At 42.6% G+C, this 20,448-nt stretch overlaps 1 protein-coding gene across 19 annotated transcripts in view; it reads right to left on the reverse strand.

Moving 5' to 3' along the window:
- Window positions 1–20,448, reverse strand: part of ANKS1B (ankyrin repeat and sterile alpha motif domain containing 1B) — a 402,720-nt gene that overhangs the window by 72,544 nt on the left and 309,728 nt on the right. Inside the window, exon 1 of one of the 19 annotated variants that reach the window (XM_048933567.1) lies at window positions 18,319–18,373. The exons of 16 other annotated variants lie outside the window; for them this stretch is intronic. The gene's annotated coding sequence lies outside the window, so the exon portion shown is untranslated. Of the gene's footprint in view, window positions 1–17,498; window positions 17,644–17,982; window positions 18,043–18,318; window positions 18,374–20,448 lie in introns of those variants that run through there. 2 more of the 19 variants (XM_048933566.1, XM_048933565.1) reach the window with 2 other exon arrangements.

Raw genomic sequence — 20,448 nt, forward strand, 5'->3', positions numbered from 1 at the left:
GCGTGAAGAACTGAGGCAGATCTGAGAAAGCTGAGCACAACCTGCAGTTCTGATCTCTCTGTTTCCTCTTGATCCTACAGGAACCTCTCCCAAACTCTTGGCATCAGTGGTTAGCAGGAATCAGTTCACCCCAGTCACAACACCAGGTATAGTATATACTATAAGATGAACGTGATGGGATACTTAAAAGCTGCTCTTGATCCTGTAACATTGTCAACACCCTACTTCTACCCTGCTTTGTATACCCCCATGCTTTACAAGAAAGTAAAGCAACTCAGGTCTCGGGAAGAACAATGCCAATGCAGAATGAAAGGAACTGGGTGTATCCGATTTTGCACCATTTGTCCTTTCATCTGAGGCGTCCAGAATTTCTATCGCTCTATGGCAAAATACGAGAGAAGACAGAGCTGAGCAGGATGAAATGCAAAGGGGCTGTAAACTGAACATCAAATGAGTTTGATCCCCACTTGCCCTGGCTGTGAAGTACATATGCTCAGACATGGGTTCCTACTTCAATAAATAAATAAGAGTGGGGCTGAGCAATGTGGTTTAAAAAGAAAATTATATGACAGTATGTTTTATTTCACAGCATGCTAGAAAATGATTAAAGAAATGTGAAGAAGAGTAAAAGAGTCCCTCTTTTAGCTTTGCTTTCAAATACAGTAATATAACAGAACCACTCTGATATGTTGCTGCATGTATCACTTCTATGCCTATTACCCAGCTTCTTAGAAAAATGAAATCCAAGCCTACACATTCTACCTTAAAGCAGCAGCACAGATCTCGTATAATGCAAGCTTATGAATGGTAAAGCAGGAATTTAGAGCAGGGAAAACACAGTCCAAGCTTAGGGGTTTATTCTCCTCTTATTGCTTTTATATAGTTTCAGCACTCATGAAAATTACGTAGAAGCATTAAGAGTCAAATAGACTCCTGCAAAATGAGCTCACAAATGAAGTTAAGAGAGGGAGAGAGCAGTGAATAACTGAATCCTCTGAGCTGGAAGAATGTCATGCCGGCGTGTTGCAGGAGCATACACAACCTGTGCTACTGCACACCCACTTTTCTGTGGGCCTGTGTGATTTATGAACCTGGCAGCAATGCCATACCTACCCACAGGCTCTTCCTATTCTCTCTCCCAACCCATCAGCACGCTTCCACAAAGAACTGCCAAGGAGACTGACACAATGCAAATGCAGTGGTTTGGCTGCCTTTCAACCTTCTATATACCCCGGAGACAGAAGGATTACATATTATTAGCAATTATGAAATTTAATCCTCTATACTACATTGCATATGATCAAGCTTTATTATACTCTAGTGAGTCTTACTATAGTATGAACATCAGATTATAAACCTATTTTTTTAATACATTGACTTTAATTTTATATATAACTTTCTGTGTTGCAGTGTGGTCACTTCATTCTATAATGCTGATAGAGTGCGGCCCCAAATCACTGCACAGCACTGATGCTGTGGAGAAAAAAAAAAAAAAAAGAAAAAGAGAACTTGACTTCTCTTTCGTATTTTCTTTTTAACAAAGGAAAATTTGAAGCACGTGTGGATTAACTGATACTATTACAGCTGCAGATGCAACCTGGAATACTAATAGGAGTGAAAAACACGTCTCCAAAATCCTAATGCTATTCACAAGATCATCCTGGCCTTCTACACTGTATCCCCACAAGCAGAAGAGAAAAAATAAGTAAGAGTCATCAAAATGTCCACTCTGTGGGCAGTTTGGCCAGGCACTATAAGGTGTGGTTCACAGTCTTCACTCTCCCCACTTAAAACTCGATGTTCCACTGTTTTCTTATACTGGTCTTTGCCGTCATAAACTGCGATACATATAAAAATCACAGCACTCTTTCTCATGGTCCACTACCTTAAGTGAAACATGATTATAGTTAACAAAATGACATTGCGCTGGCTGACTGCAAATGTAAAAGATAACCAGCCACCATCTTTACAACAATATGTACTCTTTGCTCAGTCAAGGATTACCAAGTCTTAATCCCTGTGAAGAAGTAAAATATTTGATTAGAAGAGACGGGAAAGCAAAAATAATTCTCAATGTAATGATCGTTACATATTGCTCCACTCTGCCTCCCCATTCTAGGAGGAAGCCATATTTATCCAGCAGCTTTCCCCACCCACTAACCAGCAACATGTACGCCAAGGAGTCCATTCCCACAAACCATAACGCTCAGTTGTAACACTCTGTTCTGCAGGACAGGCTTCTGCCTTGGGGAGAAGATGTGAGTGATTTGCATTGAATGCCTCCTCAAGACTTCCCCTGCCCCAGACCACAACTCCTCTCTGTACTTTCCTCCCTCGTGTTATCTCCAGCTTTCCCAATCCTCATAGTAATTCCAGCATTGCACTGTGGCCCAGCTTCTCCTTACCTCCCATTTTTCCCAGCCCCAGTACTGCGAGAAGGATATTAAAAGGCTTGCCTCTATTCACCTGTATGAAAGTTGGAGGAACTTAGTACCTTTGAAATCAACCATTCTTCCAGTTAAATGGCTAATTGCTTCAAGAGTTTAGAAGGCTGACAGCACAAATACACAAGCTTACTTCCTTAAGTTAAAAAGTATTCCTCAAGAGGAAGTAAGTAAATCAGTGATCAAAAATGCTAAAATGCATGTCTTTTAATAGTAATTATAGCTCAGAGCAAGAACAGCAAATCTTGTTTCCTACATAACTGCATACAGAATAACAGCCATTATTTAATGATCTTCCACCTCAAAAAATAAAAGGAATATGATACCCTTAATACTATTTTGCTACAAACAGAAAAGTGAAAGCACCTCAAATTTAGATTCAATTCTGTACTTCCGCAGTGAAAGACAATGCAGTGAAACAAATCTAGGCTGTGCATTTATATCTACAGAATGACATGACATTCATACAGAATGAGTGTAATACTACTCATCACAGAACAGTGATTAATTAAGCAATAGTCCTAAGTGACTTCTCTTACTTGATCATATAAAACCCCAATTCCTACACACTACTCATCTCACAAAGACTGGAAGGAGAGGTCTGCTGCTTAGGACAAGCAAGTATCAGATGGACTTTGAAGTTTATAGCACACCAATATGATCATATTAATGTGTTTCAAAATTAGAAACTATAATTTTGATCAAAATTGTCATAAAGGAAATTTACCATTCGGAGAAGAAACAAGCAGTGATCCTGACTCAATAATGAAATATTTATATAATAATGCTCAATGGATGAAAACACTAAGCAGGCAAACATCGTCCTCCATCAGGGAGGCTCATTATTATGACTGGGGAATTTTAAACAGCAGTAATATGCATCACATGAAGCTTACTAAATCTGAGGAGCTAAGGGAAATCTGTAGTCCAGGTTAGAATGCCTTTATTGGACAACAGCGATCCAATAACTCTTTAGATGCTCCCACTGCCAAAGCAGCCAGCCTGGACAGCTGCACACCAAGCTCTCATAACCTGCTGTTATGCTCTGGCATACGAGGTGAAACGTTTGGAAGTGTGGAGACCAATAGGTAGAGACCAATTCTGGATGCACAAGCTTCCTTGAAATACCACTTTCACTTTACAGGATGTGAAAACCTCAAAAAGAAATATACATATGCTTCCTCTAAGTTCAAGTCAAGAGCAACCAGATAGCACTTTACATTCTGAAAGCCTGCAGCAACTGCAAATACCTTCTCCTCTCGATGATTCACAGAAGAATGCCATTCTCATGTGTCCTTTTGACTCATACTGAAGCCTAATTACTGCTCTTTTATTGCTGCACCCATTTTCTCACATCTGTCCTTTGTTTTCCTTTTATTTCTTTTAATCTTCACAATTTATAGATATAGCTTTCTAACTTTTTATTCTTTTTTAACTCTCCTGTGCTTTGGAACTGCTTTTCTTTTCTTCAACTTTTCAGGAAGCCAAACACTGTGAAAGTGTTATTTTGCCTCCTTTCATTTAATCTGTTCAATTCTTCTGCTGCAATGAAAGCCGAGGGATCAGGAGTACTTTAGTTGTTAAGATGCTGCCCAACCCTGCAGCTATTTACTTATGAACTGATTATGTGAATGACTGTGTTGGAAGTCATTAGAGGTCTAAGGGAAAATGTCATGTAGGTTATAATATAAAAGCTGGAAATAACAGCTGTTTTTCAAGCAGCAGCATAATACACTACCCACAGCTGTAAATCCCTGTTAGTGCAGGTGTCGAGGCACAACTGAGATCAATCTCTGTCGTATTTTTGTCTGCCCACTGCCTGTGGCTAGTAGGCCAACCTTTCTCTCCATCAGGTTGATAACTACTACCTTAATTTTGTTTAAATAAAGCAAGATCCTGCTTTGAAACAAACAAATGAACAACAAACAAATAAAACAGCAAAAATGCATCAAACCAACAACACCCAGAAAAGGCCTACCAATGTGAATGATCAAGGAAAAAGACCAGTGTTTGCTCTAAAAACAGAAGAATTACATACGTGATATATTATTACATTGTGAAAGGATGTTTCAGCAATTAAGGCAAGAGTAATTTGAATCCCACTAAAACCATGATCAGTTGTACTACATTCAGTCATCTGGCTACTGCCAAAGAAACCTTCTTCCCATCAGTCTCCAAGTTTAACATGACAGCAAAAATACTGCTCCTAACACTCAAGCATGGTATTCCAAGATCCATGAACTGCAGCAAGACGTGGTTGATACATCTCAGATGTATCAACCAGATACATCAGATACTATCAACAGATACTACAACAGATACTACAACAGATACTATCAACAGATAGGAGGTCTGGAGAAGAAGGTGAAGGTGTTACCTGGTTGTACTGCGTAAGAGAGTAACCTGACCTGAAGGGAGTATTAAGACTGTGAGGAGTCCACAAGGACTGTGTGCCTCCTTCTCCCAAATGCCAACAAAACTGGAAAAAATGAATGGCAGCAACATTTTTGACACGGATGACAAAGCACCTCACAGCACCTAGTCAGCTGCTGTGCCAGAAGTGGAAGCAGGTGGTACCAGCATTTGCCCTGAAGGCAACTCTGACCATTCTGAATCTCAGACGCCTGTGAGAGGGGAGATGGCAGAGCGGCCTGCAGACCACCTGCTGTCTGCTTGGAGGCAGAGCCGAGATGGCACTGGGCCACTGGGACCAAGCCAGCTCCTGCCCTGCTGACTGACAGGACTGGTCTTGATCCCTGGAGGAAAACGTATTGTTGCTGTGAAAGGCCAAAAAAAAAAAAAAAAAAAAAGTATGAATGGACAATTTAGGGAAATAACTTCTTATAAATCCCCCTTTTTCATTAACACTTTACATCCCGTTCTGTTTTTCAGATTACTCGTTTTAAGACCAATCCCTAACTTATACTGATTCTGCTGCTTTTCTAAATAGTTGGACATTCTTAATTAAGCACCTTTTCTGCACAGAACAGAAGGAAATATTTGAATCTACTGATTATATTTTTTCTGTGGCACAGAGCATATAAGAATAGGTGATTTCAATAATCTTTATTGCTGCTACAGTCTATATTAATGCATTTTGTATAAATCATTGCCTCTATTATCAACTGAGCTACTGCTCCTGCAAATAAAGCGATACCTTGTTACCTAGCAACTGAGCAAGTCACTGCCACATTGAAAAAAAAAAAAGAAAAAAAAGAAAAAAAAGAAAAAATGTGTTTAAAAATGTATTTATTATACCCCTTGGTTTCACGTTGAGAGAACATCCATAACGAACAAAGAACAATCCTCTCAAATTCCCTAAAATTCAATATTGAAATAAAATATTTGATCCTCCACATTTCGTAAGCATCCTCAGAAGCTAGGTCTAGGTTAAACATGCATTACTTCTTACTGACAATGCAATGTTCTTGCTATGCATTTCTTGGAATATTTTATTAATGCATGTATAAGTACAAAGGCATTACATATATAAGTCATGGCAGGCTCTTAATGCTACATCTGAACTGTATTAGAATAGGAATAGCTATCACAGGGCTTTTTTTAAAGTCCTCTTGCTTATGCTAAATCAGTTCCTTTCCTGTTTAACACAGCAATGTGCAGTAGCACCTTTTCCTGATGCAGTGTCTTGTTTTAGGATTCTGTCATTTGTACAAATTTGCCCTTATGTACTACAAAACCCACCTCTTCATTGTTTCATATTCCGCATCTGTTTCTGACAGGTTGCCAACACAGTGTTGGTCAAATATAAGCAGTGGGAGCTCAGGAGTACTACTTGTGAGGATGAGCTACTGCCTGGAGTTACATGACAATTCTACAGCAGCCTCTGAACCCTCAAGCTATTCACACATGTCCTGTCTATGCTCTATCCCAAACTGAAAAACACAGAACAGTTCATGGTCCTATGACTGCACAGTATGAAGACATATCCTTCACTATAGCAAGAACTGCCAAGAAGCTTGTGAAGTAGGGAGAATATGAAGACATGAGAATTGCTGTCCTGAAGGCCCATGGTTTCATTGGCAGGTGACTGTGCTATCGTTCAGTACTGTCTAGGTCACCACATTCCCTCCAAATCCAACATGAGACACATCTGAAGACACTGCAGGTTATTCTCCCAAATTTCACCTCAGAGTTATGAGTCTATCACAGATTACTGTGGCTCATAAAAAATTAGATAATCTCTAAACACAGTGATACAATGCAAAATTCTAAATGCTGCTCCTGACAGCACCTCCTGTAGTAAAAGTTTTCCTGAAACTGTTGTTAATGTCCTCCTGAAACTTTTTAAAGTCACCTACATCTTACAATACAAGGATATTGGCTGAGTTAATCATAACACAGAAGTATACACTATCTATATCATGCTGTCTTGAACATCTGCTGCTGTTGTAATCCTTGTTAATTCATACCAAGAATATACAGAAAATGATACTCCTGAACCCAAAGACACCTCATCTTGCATGGCCCTTACAATTATCTCCAAGCACTATGTACTACTTAAAAGTCTCCTGAAGCTTTTGCTACAGATTTTGCCCATTTTTGCATGTTCTAATAGCCTTTAGCAACTAGGTAACACAGTTCACCTCCTAAAGCAACTAGTGGATTTCTGTGGGTGAAGATGATTTATTGGCTGGTGTGGTGTATATAAGCCTCTTTCAGTACTACCTATACATCCTACAAAGATAAAGCAAACATCAGAGACCATATCCTACAGGCTTTGCCTGATGAAGTCTATGCATACTGTTTCTCTCTGGAACGCAGTCCTTAGTGACAGATGGCACAACCACTACCTACAGATGGCTCAAACAGGGGCTCTGTAGCTTTGATAAATACTGCAATCAACGCCTAGGATAGGTATGGTTCAGGCAGCAAAGCAAATAGGGAATAAATCCCTCAAAAACTTCTTAACTGTAGAATAATCACATACATAGTATTATCCTAAACAGACAGATGAAAGTCGTGGGCTCTTACTGAGCTGACAGAGATTCAGGACTACTTAAAAAGAGGTCAATAGTTTAGGATGAAAGTGTTTGAAATTAGCCTCACTCAATTTCTTATCTACTTCATCCAGAACACCATTTCCACTTTCATCGTGGACCAAGCATTCCTGGTAAAAGTATTCTTGCTTTCCAGTAGGATTTGTTATACTTTGAAGGAGCGATCAGCCCTATCACTGACAAGAGTCTTGGTTTGGTTGGTAGAAAACATCCTTCCGTCAGACAGATGATTCACTACAGTGAGCAGAAGCATTTGAATCACTACTATGAGAAAGTCAAAACTCACAGATCAACAGTGGGGCTGCTCATAGCAGACTAGCATAATCTTTTCTAATCTTCTATAGAAACGTGGGAATAAAAGCAACTGGAGTGATTTTATAGAGGAACATTTGCTTTGGTTGAACATACATCTCAGAGACCCCACTGTCTCATCCCCCATGGCTGAATAAAAACAGATATTAACTTTGCAATGTCTTTCACAGCAACAGAGGACAAATGATGGGCACATTTAATACCTGCCTTCAGCCACTCAAATTCTGTGCCATTAGGGCAAAAGTTTTCTACCAAATATCATTTACCAGAATGTTCTCATTGATTAAGTGCTGCAGTGCGATAGACACATGCAATACAAAACACAAAAGCTCCAGAAATGTTTAGACATTCCATTAAATAATAAGAATATTGCATTTCAAGTTGATGTCAGACACCATAGGGATGCTCTCTGACAAAACTAATTTGCCCTCTGCCCTTATACGCATGCTTCCTGTTAAGTAGATGAACTTTACATACCCAAGACAAACATGCAAAGGTATAAACATCTCTCCCAAGTACATTACATAAGGTGGATCACTGCTCCATTCAGAATCCTTGGGCTGTACGGCAATATAGATAAGTTTGCCAATCCAAAACTGAAGTATAATATCTTTGCTGAATGCTCAAAAGTGGAGCTCTGTGAGTCGTGTTTCCCAAGAAGTAAAACAGCTCCATCCCAGTATTAACATGAGATGTATGTTTCAAAGTAGCCCTACCAAAATTTGAATTTACACATGCCTGTTGGATTCTCAACTGCAGAAGAAGATACCGGAACAGAAATAGACCCTGTAATCACTTAAACCATCGTTACAGTCCAATTACTGGAATATCTAGAAACTCTCCTGCAGACTCGAAGTTTCTATTCCCTTCTACCATCACCTTTTTTTTTTTTTTTATAGAATGCAAACAGACAACAGTAAAATTGCCTCTTTTCAACTACTTATGTCTGCAATGTAACAAGCTGACTGTCCCGAGCTTCCAAGTTTTACAGCCTGAAAATGTATTGTAGAATTAAGAGGAAGCCCACTTTGTCAGAACTTCAAGATGCAGAAAAGCCTATACAAAAAATTTTTCAGTTTGATGAACAATCTCAAATCTTACTCCTTTTCAGACTACAGCAAATTACAATTGACATTTTTCTTTTTGAGGAAGTGCTGCGTAGAAAAGGGAGACAGAGATCGCTATAGTGTCAATGTAATTTCTGAATGCATCACACAATCTTTTGTAATATGTCAAAAGCATAAACAAAAACACTCCATGTGTCATAGTCTACAAAAGATATCAGGTTTTGTAGTATAATAACGCACGACAGCTCTTTTAATACTGCTTATGATTCAGTAATTATGCAAATACCTCCAAATATGGCTTCATAGATTCACACACATTTGTTAACCAAACTCAGACTGCTCTGTGTGTGAACACAGCAACATAGAAATCTTTACCTCAAACTTGGGTATGTCAGTTTTCAGACTGCTGGACTAGATGCTCTGCTCACTGCAGCACTATGTGACAAAAAATGACTCGAAGTTATACTTCTGATCCCCCTACTGCTCAGTTCAAGTCTGTAGGATGTGGAGATGCCTCTGGGCTCAGCTAAGCTTCAGCCACCCACTCCCTCCCACAGGCAGAGAGATGCATACCATCATCTCTATGGCGCCCCATGCTGAGGTGGGGAAAGCAGGAATGACAAGAACGGTCAAAAGCTGGATGGTGATGGGGATGGAGACCATCAGCCATGGGGATTCTCCACACACACTCCACTAAGGAAGCTCTTTGGAGTTGGTAGGTGTGACTGTTTGCTTGCCATTACCACCTCTCCCGGAGATCTTGACTTGTAAGGACTACATTCCTAACGATTTTGGGGATGTTACTGGTCTTTAATTGGCCCCCTCACCTTCTTAGTTATGTCATCACTGCATCAGGATCAACGTAACAGGGTTTTAACCAGAACAGGTTGTGGTAGCTGAAAAAAGAAATTCTGAAAATAATGTTTTTATAAATGTGACACATCAGCCCCTAGCAATAGGAACAACAGCAGATATAGCTTCTGTATAATGCATGAACACAGGATTACTTCCATGAATCAACAGTTTTCCATTAAACTATAAAATCATCACCATATACCGATAACCAAAAGTGAGGATTGTACCTTCAGGTATAATGAGATTATGAAGGTCAAATGAAAATCCCATTACCTATGTTGCGTAACTCAAAACAGGGTGCATGTCAGTGTAAGAGCATGGAAGGAAGACTGTCATTTTATATTTGACTTTCTAAATTCAGATTATGTACAAGAAATATCCTTAAACAAAGTTCCTATGCCATAAACAAATTCTGTGCTATGCTCTGCAGATACAAAGAGGCAATTCTCTTGCAACAGTCCTAGAACAGATTAACCAACCATCACAGAGCAGCAATCTGGGGAATCACTTCTCAATGAAACCAAGCCACCATGCTCTGCTACTGTGGGCGGATGGATGGCTATGGGGCAATGAAAAGTCCTCAGGTACTGCCCATGTGCAACACCACACCACATAAGAGTCAGCAGAAGAGGTTCTCCTCTTCTCCTCCCTTGTGAGAATAACTAGTTAATGTCATGCTTAGAAATACTGAAGCTTCCCAACTTTTTATTGACTAGAGCAGTCTTCAGTGCATACAGCAACACAAAAAGCATCACCTAAATGCACTCAAGTATATAAATAGGAATAATGATTACTTTGGGGGATATGTCTTACTCTTCAGCTTATACATTGCTTTACATTGCCTTTATTTTTAATTAACATTTACCAATACTCTGATTGCAGTAGTCCTGCAGTGCTATCAGTAATATGAAGACCGAAGGATTTCAACAAAATTTTCAATCTAGGAAGGTCACTTGCTTGCATATGTTGTAGAACATGGTATATTTAATGAAAGATAATTCAAAAGGGAAAATGAACACTCTACAGCCAAACTTTCCAGATTAAGACTGCCTCAGTACAGTTTCCTATTTCTAGAACCGGGCATTTACTGAGATGAATATCAACTGTAGTAATGCTTCCTCTGAAGGCACCTCTCCCTTTGAAAATCACATTGAATTTATGAAGTTTAGAGCCCAATTTTTAGACAACAAAGAAAGAAAGTACTGGCCTTGAGTTTTTCTGTTCAGCATTTCATTTACTTAGATGTTCTAGTCAATTAACTAGACAATGCCAATGAATAAACAAGTAAATAAAATCACATCAAAAGACATCATCTTTAGCAAGAGTCTATGGGGCTTCTATCAGTTTTCGTGTTCTCATACTAGACATAGCAATAGAGGTTGATTTTTATTGTTCTTACTGCTTGTCCTTCTTCCCAGTTTGATACCAGGATTACTCCTGACTAAATACATGGGACACAGTCTTCAGCCTGTGCACTCAATAAAATCGATGACAGGATGGCAATTTACACCAACTGAGAACCTTGTCTGAAATATCCGAATGCAGCCCCTTGGAGCAGATTATGCTTTTCTGCTCTATGGCTCCCTATCCATATCATCACTGGATACCTACTGCTTAGTCCCAAATAGCTCTGTAAAGAACAAAAAAGGCTACAGAAAGCCTTCAAAAGGGAGCAGGAATGGGCATAGAAAATAATAGAGCTGGTATAGGTGTATTTCATTTATATCAACCCCAACAATATCCTGCACCAGTTGCAGGTGTTTATAATACATAAAAAATGAACAGGACGTGGACAGCACTAAACAAGTATTGTCTGTGATCGCGACTAATGCACACACAAAGTATTTGAAGGGCAAGTACAGAGCTATTTGGTGGTGTGTTGAGATGGTTGAGCTCAGACAGTGGTTTGCACTCAAGTCATGGCACCAAACAATGACCCCAATACGAGAGACATGGCAGTCTCAGCATCTTGTGCAGGCAAAGGGCCTGCTGATTTTTGAAACAGGTCATGAAGGCACTTCTTTGAACAACTGAACTTCATAACCATAATATCCAAGCTGTCCTATTTCGTACTCTTACTATCCTCTCATGTTTAAAGAAATGCAATGCAGATGTGTTCAGACAACATTAAAGACTTACTGCCATTTTTGCACAGGTACGTAAAAATCAGATGAAAAGTCAATTAATTAAACTAAAAGGCAGTGGGGAAATCCCTAGAAAAAACGTTAGTGACTCCGATTTTCAAACTTGTGGGCATCTCTTAAACTTCATATTTTAAAAGAAGATAAGGGTCATTATAACGTGCCTTCTGTACAGCCAATCTTTGCTTCCAAGATACCTCAGATGGGCATAACGTGGATTAAGATTGAGAAGTATTTGCACAAATCTACAAAAAACTTTGAATTCTTGCTTCTTGTTACTGCTATGAGAAGGAACAACACCTGTTTTTTAAAGTAAAAATAATGACTTGCATTCAGCTTTGTAACAGCTTCAGTGAAAATACAAATGAATCACATAATATCTCCCCTAGGTTTTGATGAAGTATTTTTCTCTGTGACAACTCACTCCAATATTCACTTACCTCTGTAGTGGTGTATAAATATTAGTACATAACGTTGAAGTTTTATGTATTTTTACCATATAATAATAATGCAGGTGTTTCACAAACCAAATGGGAGCTCATTAATAATGACTTTGCAAGGTGACTGCATGATTAACAAAGTAACATTTTTTCTACATTTTAAAGCTAACTCTGAAACCATACTTCAGAAATAAAAGCAGTAACAAAGCACAACAACGGTATAACAGAAATCTGTTATAGGATTCTCAAGGATACGTTCAGCCAGTCTTTGGTTATCTTGAATTTCAAGTATTTTAACTATTTGCCATGTAACAAAGACCCATTGTATTTCCTTATGTAATAAGTGACATTATCAAAGACTTTATAAAACAGAAAATTCCTGAATTATTTCAACAAGCACCTTTTTAATGAATCTATTTAAAATGAGAGCTCTCATACCAATTTCAGTGGGGGTAAAACAATGCCTAAAACAACATGCATTATAGCTGTAAAACTTCTTTAATTCTAGCTATTCCTAATATAAATCCACATACATTTTTGTACGATATGATAAATCTTGAAAAACACTGAAATTGACTTTGCATTTTCCTATATTTGGAGTAACTGCATCCAATAATTCTCACGGCCTACTAATTTACCAGCATTTTTTACAGTCGATCACGTTGCTTAGAAAGATACTACATGTAAGGCAGTTTTCTTCCCTGCACGGATACATGATGAAGAAATAAACAATCTTCAGTGTACCACTGGTAAAAGAACTACTATTCAATGAAATATTTGCAAAGCTTTACTTCATTGAGCAATGAACTGGCCAGGAAGGCACACCCAGCAGTGTTGAAGACCTGACTCCTGGCTGCAGTCCAGAGGACCAGTCAACTAAATGAAGAGACCACATGACTATCCACAATCCGACAAGCAAAGTGTTTATCACCTTCAAGTTTCATCACATATAAATGTACTAAAGAAACCTAAACAATTGCTCCCCACTGCAGAGAAGCACTTTCTGGAAAAAGTACTCCAGAAATTAAACAACGGGCTAAAATCTCCTGTCAAAAGGCAAAACTCCCTGCAGGCTTCATTTGCTATTACTGCATCTACCATTAAATTTACCTGTTTTACAGTGTTACAACTTAAAATGTTCTAAACAACAGAAAAAAAAAAAACTGTTTAGATCTTTGTTGACTGCAGGAATCAGGGACAGAATGAACAAACCAATTACGCATAACAAACCTCAGACAAGTCACTTGGTATTCCCTACACCAAAAAGCTGTAAAAACATCAGACATATATTTCTGGCATTGCTGATAATGAGCGAGCATGTGGGTACATTTAGAAGAAAGAGGATGACTGCAATTACTTAGTTCTGGACTAGCTGGAGTTTCCAATTGGTTTTCCCAAAGGAAAATTGCCCTCTTTGGTAGCAGCGATCACACAGTAAGGATCTTGGGAATAAGTCAACTGTCTATGTGGGGAAAAAAAGTACAAATCTTAACCGTTCACAAAGCAAAAATGTCCCAGCACTGAACACCACTTTATAATATGTAGTAAGTGCTCCCACGTGAGAAGTGAAGCTAGAGTCTCTGGAAGACCTTTAGAGCGACTGTCCTTGCTCACTGCTTCTCCTCTTGGTCAGGCTGTTTCAGCCATTTGACTTTAATCTGATCTCAGTTCTCATATGCTGGAATCTGAGCCAGAGACAGAGGTACAGATATCATCATGACAGCATAACACAGCAGCCTGCACACTTCTGCAGTTTCTCTAGAAGTATCAGAAATACTGCCCATCACGATACCCCACAGGAACAGGCTAGGTAAGGACTAGGCAGACATTAGGCATCTTTAGGAAAGGCATTACAGAACTCCCTGAGATGCTCTTCAACAAACTGAGTTAGAAATAACTCACTACAAGGAGACTGAAGGTAGGAGTCAAGGAATGGAAGAACACCAGAGGTGATCTTGTTTTTTTTCTGCTTACAGTGTTTCCATGACAATGAGAACAGCTTCCATTCTCTGATCGTAGGCTAATGTCCAGGTCTGCCAGAACCTCTCAACATCCCTATTCTTTTTTTCCAAGGAAGAGAGGCTATAGCTCTCAAACGATTTACCTTTGGCTGAGGATTGCTGTGCTGTAGTACTCCCTTACTCGGGGCACAATGACTGTTACCTGCAGCTAATGTGAAGCTGGGTACAGGCACCAACTGCAGCGTGGCTAGATACTTCACTCTGGAGAAATTGGTGAGGGAGAACAAATGTCAACATGTGTATTTCTTTACACTATGCTCAAGCTGATGAGAGTGTATTAAACCCAAATTAATATGTTCGCTTTTTTTTTTTTTTAAATGAAATATATATTTTTTTAATGAAAGATATTTAGGGAGGGGAAGAGAGATTTTCTAATTTACTGAAGGAACTTCAGAAAAACTGCTTTGGTCCTGAACACATCAACAGAAAGTCAGGAAAAAAAACAACACAGATCTCTTCTTCCCCCAGACTACTGCCTCTGTGTCAAAACAAAATGACCACTGAAATTCCCCAACAACTTTGCACTGTCTCCACACAGAAAGCAAGATGACCTCTGGGAGGTCAAGGTTCAAATAACGGGACAGATCAACAGTATATAGAACGAAACTGTTGAGAATAGGGTACATGAAGATTTTGAATATAAGTTTTTTGAATCTCAGTGCTCAAGAATATTCAAGTTAACTTGCTCAGGCACTACAAAACTTACCATGTCTCCTAGCTTTTCTCTTCAAAGCCAAAAATACAGTAAAACCACCAATAGAGACAGCAGCCAAACTGACAAGGAAATGTTTTCCCTAGCTTGATTACTTCATCAAAGCCAGGTTTACCTACATAGTAACCCTTTGATACTCGCAACCAAGACTACCACCTTGGAGATGAGCTGGTGTAGTTGGCACATTGACTAAAAGATCAAATACAAGCAGCTCTCTGCTATTGCCTACACAAAAATTGTATCAGATTGTGAAGAGTGCCAGGCTGGTACAATTTCATGAAGGTGTTATTCTCCAGAATTTGACTGTGATTTCTTAAAAATAAGCCTGCAGCTCAAACAACTGTGAAAACAACATTGGAAATGTGAACTAGTGTAAACCAACATTTTCTCAAATGTGCAAGTAATTCCATATCATACCTCTCAGAGTGGAAATTGACCAGTCCACCCCAACGATTGCTGATTTCGAAGACTAACATAAATTTTCAACATTTAGTAAGCAAAGTACTGTGACAATACGATGACCAGGAAAAAGGGCCAGTCTTACAAATAAATAGAACACTGCCTTACTTAGCACAGAATCATTAAAACTGGGAAAGACCTTTAAGATCATCTGGTCCAACTGTCAAGCCGTCTGACAAATGAATAGAGACCGAACCCAGAACTATACCATTCGCTCATTGCTGTTCTCATTTCCAGTCTGCACACACAGCGAAATCTTTTGGGATTAAGAGTCAAGAGATCTTAAGTCCAAGGCTTGGCAGTTTTTCAGTTTGCTTAAATCAAGGTGGAAGTTTCCTATTAACCATTACGCCTATCACTAACGTTTGATAAACACATACAAAGATCCTAACAAAATGCCAGCCATTCATTGTTACAAGAAAGCACAGTTTGTACCCTCTCGACTGCTGGAAATAAATACAAATAACCAATGTCAACATGGATCACTTCTACATTAAAATACATCTTACTCTTGGAATGCAAGGTAAATCCTGGCTAATTTGGGTCGTAACTCCTTCCTCAAGTTCCTCAGCAGCAAAACTCTCACCCAGAGCCGATTTCCCTCAGTTTCTCCTTAGTTCACTGCAGCCTCAGAGTTGGTAGTAGTTTCATCGACAGCTCTGTTCTCTGCTGCTACTTTTCCCATCTTCTGCCTTCCCTTTTTAACTCTATGTGCTCACTTTCACACAGAAGAGTTTTTTCCCACTCTCCCTTCCTTCCAAGACATTCCAAGAGAAACAGCACCAAGCTTTCTGAATTTGTTTCAGGGTACTTACTGCATTTAAATGCCTTCAAAGTACAATAATAGGTAAAGTATCTTTTCATTCGCCTTCTTACCGGATACATTTATCTCTTCCTACCTATCATATCTCCTTTCTCTGAATGAATTTCAGAACTTCTCTTTTGTTACAGAAAAAGCAGAGTTTGCCTCGAATTCTCACAATTCTAAGCTGCCAACCACTTGCACAAATTCTTGAAATAGAACTTCCCAGGTGCACAGGGCAAGGAGGTTCTGCGGGCGACTGCATGACTGTAGCTGGTATTACGTCTCTTGAAAAAAAGAAGGGAAGCGAGTTCTCAGCTAAGAAGCATTGCCAGATCCAAATTCATTGGCTAAAATCACCTACACTCCATGCTTTTCATGATATTTACAGAGGTTTTTAGGATACCATCCAAATGGAGTTTTACCCACACAGTAATTATCACACCACAGGATCAAGGTTTCCTACCTGGCAAACAACTATCAACTCGGACTCGTATTTATTCATGAGAAAGCCTCTATTATCACAAGACTGGATCTTATTCTTCAGGTTCTTTTTCTAGCAGGTTGTTACATTTTACATTTTGGCACGTAGAGAAGATGACAGCTTGATTCTTAATGCGTGCAGAAACAAGTTATTACCCGTCACGTCAGCGTCTACTCCAGCACTACTTTGTGCCTCACTAATGGCAGAAGTTGAACTGCTCTCTAAAGGCCCCTTCCTATAAGCTACCACTAATCCGGCCACAGGCGGACACCACAGCTCTCCCCATCACCGCTGGCGCTGCCGGCGGAGCGGAGCACACCTGGAACCCGAGAGTGTGGGTACACAATGCAGCTGTTCAGAGAGCAGAAGGGATTCCCGTGGAACACGGCACATGGCAACACGCATCGATCCACATGCTAAAATTCCTTGCAAAAACCGCTACCGCACGTGTGCGGGGAATTGAGAGCCAAACGGAAATCTCAGGTAGCGTTTTGTCTCGCTCACTGCCTTCCTTCCATGCGGCAAGCACAGCTCGCGGAGATGGGTTTGCCAGAAGCGAGCCCCCCGAGATGCCGAGGCACGCACCGCGGTTCTGCTCTCCGCACACTTCTGCTTCTCACCCACCCACCCCTTCTTTTGGTACCCGGCCGTAGCGCATCGCTCCACCCGTGGACCTCCGCTAACCGCAGGGGCCGGGAAGCCGACTCCAAGTTTCGGACCGTGGCACATCGCGGCCAACTTACAGCTCCAAGGAGCAGGGACGGGGCTCGCCGCCCAGCCCGGCACAATTCCGGGGCGGCCGCCGCAGGCTCCGGGTGCAGCACATGCGATGCCGCCTCCTCCCCCGCCGCCCCCGGCGCGGCACACAGCGCTCGGTGAGCGCTCGAGGAGCGCTGGCCGGAGGCGGCACCGCGTCCCTCCGGCGGCCCAAACTCCCCGGCCCCGCCGCCGCCTCCCCGCCCGCCCCTCAGCGCCGCCGCCCGCCCGGGCTGACATAATCGGCGGCGGCGGTCGCGGCAGGCGCAGCGGTTCCCTCCCCACCGCCCGCTCCCCGGCGTCCGCCGCCGGAGCTGTCGCCCTCGGGGCGCGCTCGCCGTACCCCGGTCCCCCGCCCCCCGCTCCGGGCTCCGCGGCGGGGCGGGGGCGGCGCCCGGTGGCCCCGCGCCCGGCCCCCCGTGCGCGCCCGGAGCTCGCCCATCCCTTCCCTCCCCTGCCTCCCGGTCTCACCTCGGAGCGGCGGCGGCGGGCAGAGCTGCCGAGCCCGGAGGGGGCGGGGAGGGAGCGGAGCAGGGGGGGGGTGGGCGGGGGGGGGCCGGCGTCTGCTCCGCAGCCGCTACCCCTCGGCGCTGAGCATCTCCCCGCGCCCCGCGGTGAGTCAGGCAGGGAGAGCGCCGCGGAGCCACGCACAACGGAGCCCCCGCCGCCCTCCCCGTCCAGCCGCCGCCGCGCGCGCCCCCGCCGTGCCCCCCCCTTTGACACCCCCCGCTTCCCGCGCGCTCCTTCCGCGGGCGCGCGCGCTCCCGCGGCCGCGCTGCCCGCGGGGGCGGGGGCGCGCGCGCTCACCGCGGCTCGGTGCGGTCCCGGCGCCGCGCGGGCTGCGGCGGGCGGGCAGCTGCCGCGGCGCCTCCCCCCGGCCCCCGCCGTTACTATGGATATGGACGGATGCGGGCCCTGCGGCTCCTCCGCGCCCACCCGCGCGGGCGGGCCGGGAGCGCCGCGCTCCCCGCAGAGCGCCGGTGGGTCCCCCCTCTCCCGGGCCTGGCCGGACCGGCGTGCGGGTCTCGGTGACCAGCGGAACCAGCGGCCAAACTCCGTGCCCGGCTTTCCGGCTTCTCTCCGGCAAAAGCACTCTTAAAATGTATTTATTTATTTATTTATTTGACCACCGGTGTCTAAATAAATCTTAGCGGAGCGCCGGTTCAACTGCTAATAGGAGCAAATAAGCGTCCTGCAGTACTGTTTACTTCAGCCCGCGCATCGCATTAAGAGTCGCCGCGCTGCCCCATAAAAGCGACGCCACGAGCGAGAACGCCCTCCGCTCCTTTAACTTAGCCGCACGTCGGGGACCGGAGCTGCACTTCCCGGTCCCCGCGGTGGTCCTAGCACTCGCCGTACCCCGGGGAAGCCATGCACCAGGTGGCTGTGCACGGTCAGACACAAGGAGTGTTCTGCCAGCTCCCAAAATGTTACCGAGCTCCGCAGGTGAAGCGGTTGGTTTATGGGTTGGTTCCTGCTATTGGGTCATGGGAGCTGCCAGTGGGAGGGGTGACCCAGCCGCCTTGGAGCCACCAAGCCCAGAGCAGTACTGATTTTTCTGCTGTCCAAGAAATAATGAGCTCAATTAAAAAGACAAAAAAAAAAAAAATAAAAATAAAAAAAAATGAAGAAGGTCACTGGGCACAGCCACGCACAAGTTGCCGTGCTGGGATTCAGCGCAAGGGGATGAACACAGACAGGCACTGCTGCCTTGGGTCATTGCCAATGCAAACTTCATGCACACGTGAACTGCCAGTCTGTGGTCCAAATTGCTCAGAGCCATCACACAAACTGAACTGAGAAATACCATCCATCCACTTTGGATGCCCAGCTGCGTGTATTCATACAAAACCTCAACACAGGTAACTGTGCATCAGCTTAACCCTATCCAAGGCTCTTTAGAGTGAGCCTTCCTCAGAGCTTTCTTAAATCACCAATAAGCTGAACTTGTCAATAACAAACCCCTGGAAAATTTTGATGGCCCTCATAAGTGGCTCCCTGTTATGGGCAGCATTGGCTGTGCAGCACAGCCTGCCTCTGGGCAAAGCTCACTGCAGCCGCACAGAGCTGTCACCGGGCACAGCACTGTGCCTCGGAGCAAAGGGGCTCCATGCAGCACAGAGAGCAACAACTGCTGACTATTTGAGAGTTGGAAGGCGTGCTTGTAGCAATGCAAGCTTCTGTATCATAAGCGATTGTGGTTAACTAACCCTGGCAAATCAACGGTGGGAAACCTCCAACATTAACTCAAGAGTACATCCTAAGATGAGATTTGGAAAGTTATTTTGATTTGGTCTGGATACCTTCTGCTTTTTCTCATAGCTCTCATTGCTCTCTACAACCTCATAAATGCAGACTCATGTTTATTTGGGTTTGATGTAATCCATACAGGAAGACTGAACAGAACTCAGCAGAACAGGATACAAAAGTTTAGTTCACTCGGGAGGAAAAAGAAAATAGAAAGTAAACATTTTGAAATGCTTCTTGAGTAGAATTCCAAAGCTTTAGGCTGTAAATATGAAAATGACCATTTCACAACATTTTATCTTTTTATGCACGATGAAGCACTAAATCTAAGTTGCAACATTTTTGTTCTGCATTGAAGGCCTTTTAAAAACACACTTTGGCAGTGTTTCCTTAAAATGCCTTATTTTTTAATTTGCTCAAATTCTTCTGATCTCTTGGATCCGTGTCTCCAGATAAGACAGCTCCCTGTATGGTCCCAGCTCTGCCCTGGGTTGTGTGATCTGCATCTGCAAATTGAAAACTGGTCTGTCTTATAGATGGGATGTGATCCATTGTCAGCATTCTGAGTTAGGAGCAGTACTTCAATGGAATCTTAGCCAGAAGAGAAACACGCTGAGGTTGTCAGCGTGAGCCCAATATGGTGGCGATGGAGCACGGTGGAAGCACCAGCCATTTCCTGTACCTGCCATA

The sequence above is a fragment of the Lagopus muta genome, chromosome 1, assembly GCF_023343835.1.
Source record: "Lagopus muta isolate bLagMut1 chromosome 1, bLagMut1 primary, whole genome shotgun sequence".
Lineage (NCBI taxonomy): Eukaryota > Metazoa > Chordata > Aves > Galliformes > Phasianidae > Lagopus > Lagopus muta.